Raw genomic sequence first — 13,898 nt, forward strand, 5'->3', positions numbered from 1 at the left:
AATGTCCTTTGTTCGAGGATAATTTTCTGACTAAGCTATCCTAACAACATCTGTCAACTCAGAGCTTGAGAATGACACCAAATGTGTCAAATTGTTAAGCTAACTTTAATGTTTGTTTACAAATACCCTACCTAACTAACAATGTTAACACACTCAAATAACACATTTGAAAATTGCCACTTAGGGGACAGGAGGTGTTGGCACCAAATGTAATATGTTGATACATCTTTGGTAGAACAAATTAATTGTTGTAGTCACAAGTCTTCTTCCTCTGTGGAAGTCTGCTTCTTACACAATCAAAAGCGACTAAATATCTGCAAAATGCACTGTTTGAGTATTATATAAACAACGTCTCTTTAGTGAAAAAGCCTACTTTGTTTTCATCCAACACTCACGATTGTCATTCTTAAAACTACGAGGCTGAGTATCATGTGTTGCTGCTCCACTTTCCTCGTGTTCAATATGTGAAAGATCGTGCTTTAGCTGAGGCTCATACAGTAGTGTGTATACATTTTGGAGAGCTTATTAATGTTTTAATGTTTACCTGCTATAGATTCCTTTTTAGAAATATTCATGAGGATAACCACCAACATCCACAATCCAAACCACCAACGCCCACGCTACATACAGTACATAACAATTGTGACTCTTGTTGGAAATGTGAATAAGCTCTCATTATTCAGGGGACAGATTACTTTTCAACCTCTAAGTATTTTCTCATTGATTCGAGCAATTTCAATCCTCTTTTCCCCCTGAAGGTGGGTGTACGGATGAATCACAGCCGCAGCGCAAGTCGCAGATGGAAGGCTGATTAGAAACACTAATCTGCAATAAGGCATATTCATGCATCTGTGGAAGTGATCGGAGGAGTGAAGCAGAGCGGCTGTTGTAGGTACAAATGAATAGTGAGACAGCCATTGTTTCGGCTGGTACTGGTAGAAATGCACTCATTAGGATGCAGAGACTTACAGAGTACAGATGCCTGAGCATGCTGTGTGGAGATTGAGGACTCCTGACTGTCAAATGAAGTCCTAAACGCTGTGTTTGGGTTATTGCTTTGCAGGCGAACAAGTATTTCTAAAGAGTCATGCTTAACTGTAGCTCTTTCATTAGATACAAGATAAGAAAGCAGAATTATTTTGGCTCCAAGCAAAGCTCACTGGGGCTTTATGCTCCTGAGATTTCTTGGCAATACATTTGCTGTATTTAAAGTGTTTAAGTAAATGATTATCCACATTCTTCCAACAGAAACATCATACAAACATTGTACCGAAAGTTCAATTTGTTTTACGGTAAACTGAACTGCTGGCAGGCAACACAGCTAATCAGCTGGAAGGAAATCAGAGAGTTACATACAAAAACAAAAAAACAAACAGGAAGACAAGTTAAAGGATAAAGTTGGGTAGATGGAGAGGAAGAGGGAGAGGAGGAGGAGGAGGAGGAGGAGGAGGAGGAGGAGGAGGAGGAGGAGGAGGAGGGCAGACGATGTGGCCTCAGGCAGTGAGAGTCCTAAAGTTCAGCCGGCGTCCTTCCCCCATGAGTCCCGGCCCCTCGATCCACAAGTCATGTAGTGCACACAGGCAAGTGGAGCTTAACAAACCTTTTCCATTACCGTAATGACCTTCATGACTGAACACCTCGGGAGCACGAGCACAGGACTGCTTCCACAGCACGGCCGTTAACTTCCTCCCCATGGGTCTGTGAGATCAGATCAGCTCGAGAAGAAGCCACAGCGCCAATGAAGCGGAACATCGATCACCGCACCAGTACTACAACAAAGAATCCAATTCAGCCAGTTTCCATTCAACTAAAATGTGACCAGCAAAGACATGGTGTAATATTAGCACTATCATTAAAATGTTTACCCAACTCATCATCTAATATTATAATGTATTTTACAGCTGACAACATTGCTGACACTCACACCCATGTTCTGGTAGGCCTATCATGGATTAAATAATGTGCTCTACAGGATTGGGTTGCACAGGCTACTCATAAATCCATTTCTAAAATCTTAATAGTTACTAGTGAGATACAAACTAGTGATTTATTAAGTTTGTTTGCTCCTTTAAATTTAAGGAATATGTAAGCTAGTAAAGACTTTAGTAATGATACATTGGTTGTTAAGAAGTATCTATAAAGCCATCTTATCAAAATCGGATAACACAATAAATTGCTGCAGCATTAGAAGTGTATATGTATACAGTATATACATACACTTTCCAAAGACCTATATTCAATTTAATATTCAAAGTACTGCAGGTACCAGGGATCATGGCTTGAGGAAGTGGATAAAGATACTCCTCAGGATGTCTTTCGGCTGAAATAGATTTTTGTGTATGTATGTATTAAGATTGCTTAGCATGTGATAAATCCTAGCCCTGATGTGAAATCTGTAATTACACAGTTAACCCAGTATCACTGTTGAAGTATATTATGAAGCATTCAAGTCCTATTCTGTCAAAAATAAGGCAAGGGTAGACTTTAACCTTTTGATTATTCCAAATGTAATCTTTTGAAAAGTTGTATGGATATTCAAATAAAATAAAAGCTGTGGTTTGAAACGTTTCCCAGCTATTTAAAATAGATATTGGAGGGAGAATTATGACCCCTTTAACCTTCTTACAAAAACCTGTATGCAAACGATGATAAAAGGTGTGTATTTATAAAAAACAATGGGATAACATTTTTAGTTTGGTGGTATCAAATTGGGTTTAAAGAATTGTGGGATTTCACTGGTATTGGTATAGACTACTACATTTCTGGTATCGTGCCATCAATTACATTACATGACATTACATTGCATTTAGCTGACGCTTTTATCGAAAGCGACTTACAATAAAACAACAACAAACTTGAAGAAAAGAGAATCATATAAGTACATCAGGTTTCATAGAGCTAAAACATTTCAAGTGCTACTCAACTGGCTTTAGATAAGCCAGCCCTTTATTAGTATACAAGTGCTTTGTTAGTAATTATATCGCTCAAAGTGGAAACATCCAAACATCCAAAGCTGGTGACAGTTAGCCAACTGGCTTTCACACAGTTAGGTTTTGTTGCATATTATTACACTTATTCCCCTTTCAGTTACATGAAATAAACAACTCCTTTGCAGTCTACCCTCCTGCCTCTAGGCTTGAGCCGGGTTGGGACAATTACACAAAGCTTTGGTATAAGGAAGTACCCTGTGCTCATCCTGCTCTCAGGGCCTCGGCCTGCTGGCCAGAAACAACGGTTAGGTTGTGTTAGGGATCACATGTCAGTCTTTGCGGAAGGCATGATCAGCCAAGAAGCTTCTCTCCGTGGTCCCCTGTGGAGCCTGATGTGCTGTTGCTCTGAACCAAAACACTCACTCCAGGATGCTCACGAGAAATGTTTTCCGTTTCTGGCTCAACCCCTCGCCTGGCTGCCACTTCATTTCTATCTCTTTCCTCCCCTCCCTCGATTTGTGTACCACTCTGACCCTCTTGTCTTCCTCTCTCCGTGACTTTCTCCCCTCTCTCTTTCTTTCTTACCGGCTCGCTCCCATTCCTCCAACTCTCCAGAACACTTACACTGCAACACACTCACCGTCTCTCACACTCCAAGGGGAGGTGTTCAACTGGTACATTATGTCTCATGAGTATTTCCCAGACTAATGGAAACACTCAAAATGCCTTAGTATTCCATCATTCCACTGGTGAAAGAGAAACTCATGGTCAACATATTGCCTGCGTAAGGGAAAGTTTCCACCAACAAGCTGCAGCAGCGACTAGTTTATCAGCACTGTGAGCTCTTTTCAAGTTTGTTTCTTGTTTAGTTTTTTGGACTGTTGGACTTTCACATACTTTAGCTGACTAAAATGCACATAAGTTGGTGGTAGTGTGTATTTCCATTGCCTTTGTACCCAATCATGCTGCATCTTAAACTCTTACACTTAAAACATTTAAACAATCTGTCAGGTACCATCCATGTGCAGAACAAATGACATGTATACAATACAAACAAAAGCAAGATCACCAGCGGCAGAGTAATACACTTCCCAATGTATATAATGCGATGAATTAATGTAGATTAATTTATGTTTGTTTCATGTGTGGCTTGGGGGCACATGGTATCAGAGGAGGCTTAATTCAAAACAAACTAGTGAAGTGCCCATTCTGAGTGGGCCATTGGCCCCAGGAAGTGCTGCTTGCAGGGTTCTTGAGAACCGCTCATCCAATCGGCTCTCCACTCTCCACTGGACTCCCTTTGGTCTTCAGCAATACACCCTCCAAGCGTGAGGTCTGTTGGATGAACGGTTGTTGAGATATGCAAAGGCAATCTTACATACATACACAGAGAGACAGAGATTACTTTCTTTAGAGGGAAATTAAGAAGCTCCAGCGCCACCTATAGGCCAAATGACATGATACTTATCATGGTCAATCAGAACGTAGATCAATACATGTCCACCAAGTGTGGTTGAAATAGTAAAAAGTAAAAAAAACATTAACATAGGCCTTGATCACAGCATTTGAACAAACTATAAGGGCCAGTTATAGCTAAACTGTCAAATATCTCAAAAAGGAGATGTGTTCGGCTTGGTCCAGAGATGCTCTGTAGCAAGTTTGGTGATGATTGCTTAAAATGTACAAGAGGAAAATCCCCCAAAAAATTTTGGAGACTTAAAGGGGACCTAATATGCAAAATGCACTTTAAGATGTATTTTATACATAAATATGTGTCCGCGGTGTGTCAGGGAACTCACAAAGTGTCAGAAAACAAAACCCTCTCTCTTTTCCTCCGTACCCACATCTCTAAAAAAAAAACTAAAAAAAACGGGGGTGCAAACGAGCAGATCCAGAATGTTGGCTCCCATTACGTCATTGCCGACGTCCGGCACACGTGACACGTCCCAACCTATCGTCTCTGGCACACGTGACACGTCCCAACCTGTCGTCTCTGGCACACGTGACACGTCCCGACCTATCGTCTCCAGCACACGTGACACGTCCCAACCTATCGTCTCCGGCACACGTGACACGTCACTCCCAACCTATCGTCTCTGTATACGGTCATCTAGCTGAATCCCCTCTCGCAGCTGTGTATTCAGCAGGATGTCTGAAGGAGGCACTTAGAGTAAAGTTGTTATATATAATACATATAATGGCACTGTTCTAGTGGTAAACACTTAAGAAAGAACATGTCAAGCCATGTGCTGTATCAGAAACAATGCGCGCCGTGTTTAGGGAGTAACACTCAGAGCTAACGCTGTAGGCTATTAGAGAGAATATGTGTAACGTAATGTCCTAGTGGTAGACCCTGCGAGAGAGAGTGGTTTGAGCTCCATACTGTTTCAGAAATAATGCTTGAAGTGGTTGGGAACATAATATGGCATTTAATCCATGCAGCGTTTAGCTGAGTTTCTCCCGGTAGAAAACTCTCTTAGCCGGGGGAAGCTGCGTGACGCTACAAAGGGGCGTGGCTAGCAGCAGCCGTTCCATTTAAAGCAGAATCAGCCTTTTCGGCACAGGGCTGGAATAGAGGGGTATGAGCAGTATGAGGCATGGCTACAATGGGTGACCTGTTTGGTATTTTAAGCAAAAAACTTAACAGACATGTTTTGTATAGGTATGGCCCTACAATATATTTTTAAAATATAGCATGATAGGTCCACTTAAAGTTTCTGAAGGTAGAGGTGAAAACTTTAGGTTTGTTAACCAAGTGCCACCAATTGGCCAAATTGGACAATATTGGACTATGCACTGCCTTGGATCCAAAGCCATGCACCTACAATGATTAAAGTAGATTGGTCTCAAGGAATGACACAAGTAACATGTAAAAACACTATGGCAGTAAATGGCCCAAATGGCAGTAAGAATGTAAGAACATCAAAGTTGTCTTTCAGCCCCTATTGTCAATTGAATTGCCTTCCTTCTACTGTAAGTGTTGTGGCATATCGCAGCTTTTGCACGACAAGGTCAAGCTGTGTGAGTAGAAGCCTCACGTAGTTCAATGAGGACATCACGACCCATAAGTCAGTGATGAAAGATGTAAGCCCCTCTATTAATACTGTATCCTCCTGCTGCCATGGTGTCTCATACTAATTGAGTTTTAATGCAGCCCGACAGCTACTGTATATAGGCCACCACTTCGCAACTTCCCTAAGGACGTCATTAGAGTAAATGTAAACATGTATCAGTATTTCAAACAATTATTTAGTCAGATTCCCTCTTGATTTCATAACCAGTACGCATATCAATCCTCTCTTTGTGTAGATTGGTGAAAAGAAGAGTTCAGGTGGATGAGATGTGAGAAAGGTCCCGTTCCAGATTTTCTTTTTAAAAAGGACCTCGACTTGCACCTAAGCCATGCAGACGTCTCAGTGCATCCCTTTGAAGATTACATTTGACTTGAAGGCCATTTCTGTGGGGGGAAATTGAGGCTGTTTATCAAAACATTAAAGCAATGCAGTGATTGAAACTAACTTTGATAAATTAAGTATGCATGTCAAAGTTTTGCAAAGATATTGTGTTTCTCCCACTACCCAAGCTAGCAACAGCACATTTTTCAGTAGTTGCATTTTAAAAATTCTAGGTCTGAAAGTGCACTTTAGGAATTGGAAGTTAGGAAGAAATACGGTATGGGGAAGCTTTGGTGTAAAAGTGTATATACTAAAATACTGTGTGTGAATTCCCCCATCTCTCTCCTGATAATGAGGCCCAGTGTACACACTACATGTGCACTCTCATGTCCTGCTTAAGCTTTCTGTTTCACCTCGTGGCTCCTCCAAAATATTAATATATCTAAAGAAGCGGAGGATGGGAGGTAAAAAAAAAAGAAATCAGCCCAGTGCACATTACTGCTAATGATCTCTCTCAGAGCAGAATAATGACTAACACATTATAGGCATACACACAACAACTACCAGGACACCCACAAATGTCTGCACATACTGTATCTTAGCACATTCATAAAAACATGCATGTGAGCACACGTTGCTGGTTAAAAATACCTAACACTTCTTGGTATATGCCATCAGTGTAAGTGTATCCTTGTCTAGCAGGGAAGCAGCAGTAGTCTCTTTTATTCTCTGGGTGCTAATGAGGGAGGGATTGAGTCTATGATTCAAACCCGACAGAGCGGGCTCATCACAGCTTTCTTTAATGTGAAGAACGCTGGACTGTGGCACAGCTCATTTATAATGTTGGACTTTTCACAACGGGGATCGGCGGACAATCCGTAATGAGGGACGGGGGTGACGATGTGATGTTGTACGCCACGAGACAATGACAAATGGTCTTTGCCTCATTCTATATCATTTGAGATCTGTGAGCTTTCTCTGAACCGGCAATGATGGAAATCTATAAGCTGCCATGAAGTTGAATTGTCAGGCATTGACTTAAATTCACTGGACTGGAAAAAGAAATACACATTCAACCAATCCTAAGTTGCGTTCCCTAAAGAAAACTAAAATGACAACATCAAGATGCATATCATGACAAATATTTGTATTTCTTCCTTTCTCACAACTAAGCAAGAGAAAGTAAGATGCCCTTTCCTTACTTACTTTTCTTTTGCAGTTCCTTCCAAAATAAAACCTTAAACGCTGAAACTACCGAGCTGTGTAATGAAAAGTCAATAATGATTACAAATACTAGAAAGTTACAAAAAAAGAATCCAACTGAATTAACCGTGACAGCTTTATTTTTTAATTACATTTCAGTCAGACAGTAGAAATACTGTATGTCTGACAAGGGAGTAGTTTCCCAATAACTTGGGAAAGAGGCAATGAAAAGGAAAGAAAACAATCTGAGAGCAAACTGCACTCAGGACTGATGAATGAATATGAACACTAGAGAAAGAGAATTACAGCAAAGAATACAGAAGGGTCCGTCATGCTACAAAGAGTGGAATGAAATTTGTTTCGATCACCCTGCCACGGCGTCTATATAATCTCCGTATGAGTTTTGTTTAGGAGCCTTAGTTTACTTGGAACTTGCCAAATATATAGAAAATGCACTTTCTGCAGTGATTTGAAAAATGAGCTGCAGGGGATCAGACCTCAAATAGCTACAATCAATTTTAGGCAATAAAACAAGATGCACCTCCGATTAAAGCGGAGTGTTGGCACCAGCAGAACGGGGCTTGAGCAGAATAAATGAGCCATACAGGAAAAGTTGGCAATCACAAGGCGCACTTGTAGGCTTTTATAGGACAACATCTGGGATCAAGAAATAAATGAGCTCTATAGGAATCTGAATCAAAACAATGGCTGCAATCAAAGCCCAAGTGCACCAGCCAGTAATGATGCATCACGGTGAGCAGAACATGCACGCTGACAACGACAGCCATGCATGCAGCTTCTGCCTCAGATAACTCTTGGAGGCTTCATGTTATTAACTTCTTGACTTACGCACACAGGAAGAAATGAAAAATAGAGCTGCTACTGGGGCTCTTAATCGGTTTTTTGGTGTGATAAGAGCAAAGACTTCATAAAAGCCTGAGCTACAAATGGTTGTATAGATGGAGTGACCGGACAGAGCGAAAGTCAGATCTCCAGCTGGTGATTATGAAGAGAATATAAGCTATCTGCTACTGACGTCAGCCAAGAGATGTAATAGGTTGTGTTTTCAACTTGGTACTTTTATAAAGCACTGTTCTGCTCTGTTTCTATCACAAATGGATGGAACATTTATGTTTTTATAAGAGTAACATTTATTGCAAGTCTTAAATGAGCAAAATGGGAAATTAAGAACCACATTAACTTCTCTCAATCAGAGCAGCAACATACATGCATTGGGAATAAGTGCTCTACAAATTAAAAAATAGGCCAGTCTTCTAATTATATACTTAACATGAGGTGTGCAGAGCCCTTTAAGACAACATTTCTAAATATAAACACATTTTGACCCATTTCTAATTAAACTACCGCTATGCAGGAAATGGCTCAACGACTACCAATGAGCAGTTCTTTTTTAGATGTGTTATCATCATTAAGAACTCAAATAATAACGTGAAGAGAACACCCACTCAAAATGAAAGTTCACCGTGTTGTTTTGCCTGTGACTCACTCAAACTGCATCTGTCAAGTTTTTATTGAAGCCAAATGTTTGTCTTATCTAATAAGAGGATTTGATTATTTTAGAAAACTGCATATCTTTAGGTTTTAAACGGGTTGGTCATATGAACATTAATAATCATTAAAACAGGTGAGGGACCACGAGCCATTACACAAATTTGTTAAGAATGTTTCAAACCCCACTTGACATAAACAAAGGATGAAAAAGGTAGAAAATCAAAGTGAAAAGAGCGATTTTTAACCCGCATGCATGCATTTTTAAGAACCCTTCTTTTGTATTTTTCCAGTTTAGATGTATTCAGTATACCCAAGACACTGCTATCATATTATAGCAAGTGGAGCAAAAGGTCTGCCATCACCTGAGTCTATACCCAAACACAAACAATATTCCTTTGAATTCATTTCTAATCCTGGAGCCAGGTCACAAGATTGCAGTTGCCCCATTACAAAGGCTAGGTCAATATGTACTGTATGGAGCTCTCTCTCACACTTACTCTATGTCCCTCTCTCTCGTCCACTCATAGCCAACAGCCTGGGGAGCGCTGCCTTCACCACTCGGTACGGACACCTCAGCAGCCATATGCCATTAGGGAAGAGCCCACAGCAGCAATACTCGTAAATATTGACTTAGTTTCAACATATCCCTCAGGAAGTGTTAGAAACAGCAGGTACTGCATTAGCACAGCAACAGCAAACACAACCCACGGTCAATACGGGCAAGTGGCTGCCGCTAAGCTAACTGCTAGAGCAGGCCTGCGGGATCCGAGGTGTTGTCACGGAAAGTGTTTAATTAGCAGCTGCAATAAAAGTATCCCTGGCGGACGATCACCGTCAACTGTTAAGCATCTCTCTGGGCTCGTGGATTTCCCCAGAGGATGTTTTCTGTTTGGCTGTGACACCTGGAGAAATTGGGCTTCAAAACCAACTCCTGAGCTGTGGAGTGATACCATCAAATGAAACTCTGCAGCACCTGAACACGTCCCTTTCAGTGGATTAATTCTCTTCCCCCTATAGGTATGGTTAATTAAAAGTGTTTTCTCGCAGAGTGCACGTAAAGATTATGCACGGCCCTCTTTTAATCTGCCAGGGAAGTCTCTTGATTTAGACCTGTTAATCAATCTTATTTGGGTGTTAACTAATTACATTCTCCCATTCCAGTAGATCAGAAACAGTGTTTTATACGAGGCAGAGCGGATCTCCTGAAGATTGGGGGGGGGGGCGTTCAGGTGGAAGAATTTAGCAATCTGTTAATGAGTGAAAATGCAATTTGTTACTTCAAGTATGGTTCATCAGGTCTTGCTGAGGGCGGGGCGACCTCTAGGAGTCGATGAATGGATTGGAACATAATTAATATTTAAGCAAGACAATTATCTTTCCATTACTTTAAATCGACATGTTTGATTAGATTAACATTACTTTGAAAACATATTCATAGTTTATTTGCTAGCAGCGAATACTGTAGTAAAATTAAGTCAAATACATCATCAGTGAATGTTTTTTTAGAAATATGGACAGTGTTACATTGACGCTTCTGGTAAAATTGGTATGCAATGACGTAAGAGATTTGTGTTATGAAAATATGTTTTCAATGACTGCCACAATTAACATGCACCGCAACATGGAGACATGCAGCCTTGTCTGAAGTAATCATCTCCTCTGCTAACATAATTACAAATGAATACTGCTTTGCATTGACATAAAACATGGCAAATGAACAGTGAACACAACAGCTGCACATGCTCAAAGTTTCAGAAGCTTTACTCCAACCACCATGCTCCGATATTGTTGAAAACTGTCTTTGAATAAAATCAGATTTGTCATGTAATAAAGTAGTCCAAAAAGATACTATCCTGAATTAAAGTCAAAGTCAACTTTAATATCAATCTTTCAGTTTGAGTACAGCCAGAGATCGAAATAACGTTTCCAACAATCCCCACATACAAAAATACAATTATACAAATATGTATACAAATATGTATATCCTATATATACACAGTCAATAGACACATTTGCACATATGCATTATGCACACATTAAAGGTCCCATGTCATGGCCATTTCTACATAATTCCATTGTTGAGGTCTAGTCGAATAGATTTACATTGTTCAATGTTCCAAAATCACATTGGTTTCTCATACAGCATCTCTGTATAGTATGTGTATTCACTCTCTGTCCTAAACGGCTTGTTGGAGCTCCTGCCCCCCCTCCCTATGAGCCCAGTGGCCGTCTGCGAGACAGCGAGACACAACGAAACCCAGCCCGAAACACACACAGCCTGGCTGGGAGTTTGTGTGTGTGCTCAGGCTGAGTTCCGCGGTGTCTCGCTGTCTCGCCGACCCCACACCAGTGAGCCAGCTCACACNTCCTGCCCCCCCTCCCTATGAGCCCAGTGGCCGTCTGCGAGACAGCGAGACACAACGAAACCCAGCCCGAAACACACACAGCCTGGCTGGGAGTTTGTGTGTGATCAGGCTGAGTTCCGCGGTGTCTCGCCGACCCCACACCAGTGAGCCAGCTCACACCGTCCGCTCCTCGCAGCAGCGCGCCTCGCAACGTCCCACCGAGTGTGTGAGGAAGTCCAAGGATTGGTCCAAACGTAACGGCTCTGCGGACGTAACGTCACTATACCCAAATACGTCACTATACCCAAGAAGAAAACAATGGAAAAAGAGAAATCTCCAACGAGGCGTTCTGGGGCAGCATAGACAGGTATTTTCTGTGTTAGAGTTTTACTCGCTACAGGGTGTACTTTGAGGGTTTGTGACTCTGCAGACCGTTTACATGCAGAAAAAGCTACATAACACACAAGGGGACGGGTAATAACCAGAAAAACATGACATGGGACCTTTAAGATAAAAACACAACAATAAATATATACAAAATAACAGTCACTTTAATATCTTTGGGAATGTACATTAGTGTAAGATTGTCCATAGCAGCGTCATTTTGAGATATTGAAAATCTTATCCTTCATTTTTCTAAGTCAGAAGTGAACTTTGTCCTTCACCTGTCCACCACTTTTTATTTGCATAACGTTGAACTCAGCTCAACTTTTAAGTGTTGCCAAGCCACTGAGTTCTCCCCACTAGCTGCCATGTCACACTGTGTCACTCCTCGCATCCCGGCACTCATTTCAAATGAATAAGTGCCTGTCGCTTTGTCTCTGAGTCATGATGTCAGTGCTGGTGTAAGCACTGAGCACACTCTTTGAAACAGTAAATTAAACAGGAGATTTGGGGTGCAAGATTTGTCAAAGGTACATAGGGAAAGAAAAGGTCAAATATAAAGCAGTAAACGGATAGTAAAAAAAGAAAAGTCATGAGTAAATACCTAAAATACATTTTTCCCCATTGTGATCTTATGGTGGTTTAGTTCTATGGATCCATACTTTGACACGTTAATTAAATCCTTGTGATTCATTATAAGAAAAGATCGAGCCACAGAATAAATTACATTTAACACAACGTGAGCAACCGAAAATTATATTTTTTTACTAAAGAAGTCTACAGGACTGAAATCAAAGTGACAGTTTAGCCATTAGTGTTTGTTCCATTCAGATGATTTCGGAAGTATGGAGCAAGTTGGGCGTTTCGTCCAACTGTACGACACATCCGAATGTTGTTTGGCGTACATGACAAATCACAAGAACAGTTAAAAAAATGTAATGTTGACAAGGAACAACTCACTTGAAAAGGTGCCTTATTATGAGGGGATGAATCTCCCTCTTTAGTCAGCTAAAGTAAATGTTTAATGATATTCCTGGATGTGTTGGAGCATGGTGAGTGGACTGAGACTTACAAAAAGCATGACAGCTTGAATCTACATTGGCAGGCAGGGGCGCCACACTGATGTAGTAATAAATTCAAATAACACCGACTATAATTTATTTATCTTTTATACATTTTTCTAAATGTATTATTCAGGGATCACCTCACTTGTGTGTGTTCGCAGCCCTGCATCAACAGCAGGCTTTGTGTGTTTTGTACATTCCCTCATTAATAAGTCATCCAAATGGTATTGAGAATTGCGTATTAAACACTCTTGTGCAGTCCTGCAGTGATATTCCGAGCACATAGCTCATGGTGCAGAGAGCAGCTTAAGGCCTTCAAGGATTCCCACTCTTCAGAAGACAGTGAATAATACATCTTATTGGATTTGAGTAAAGAGCTTCACATTCTGCACCAGAAAAATAATAAATAAATTCAAATAAATGTGGCGCAACAGGCCACGGCAGGGACACAGAGGGATAAATAAATGCTGTAAATCGGTGTCGGCGGAGTCTCTTGTTGTCTTTACCAGCAGAGACGACTGTGGTGTCCTCTTGAGCCTGATACATAATGTTATTGTTCCTCCTCTGCCTTTTCCTGAGCAGTTTCAGCTGCTGCATAATTGAATGTGAAAACAGTGTATTATTATAACAGGATTGGAAAAACATCGGAAAGCTGGGAGAGGGAATAACATTTCAGCTGTTATTGTTTTTTCTGGTCTCATATCACTGAGCAAATGTAACCCGGAGATCCAGAGGGCTGACCGCTGAAGCGTGACGGCGTCCTTCGCTGTCTCTCTCATCCCGAGAACTGTCCTGATTTATTGTCATTCACCGAATACCAGGATCCAGAGACGGGTATTTACTCGGCGAGGCGACAGTATTGTTTGTGTCTGACTTCAAATTATCTCCCATAAAGACTAACTTGCATCGGTTTAGGAATTCTCCTTTTGTGACTGATTATAAAACTGGGGGAATAGTAGACAGTCAGGGGGAGGCTGGGAATTTTGAGACCAGCGCTAAACTCGCTGCTCTCTGGATCGGCTGATCTGCTTGTTGAGACTGGCTCCAGTTGTGTGTGTTTTTTAT

The sequence above is a fragment of the Notothenia coriiceps genome, unplaced genomic scaffold (assembly GCF_000735185.1).
Source record: "Notothenia coriiceps isolate Sejong01 unplaced genomic scaffold, NC01 NC01_scaffold00000339, whole genome shotgun sequence".
In the NCBI taxonomy this organism is placed as follows: Eukaryota; Metazoa; Chordata; class Actinopteri; order Perciformes; family Nototheniidae; genus Notothenia; species Notothenia coriiceps.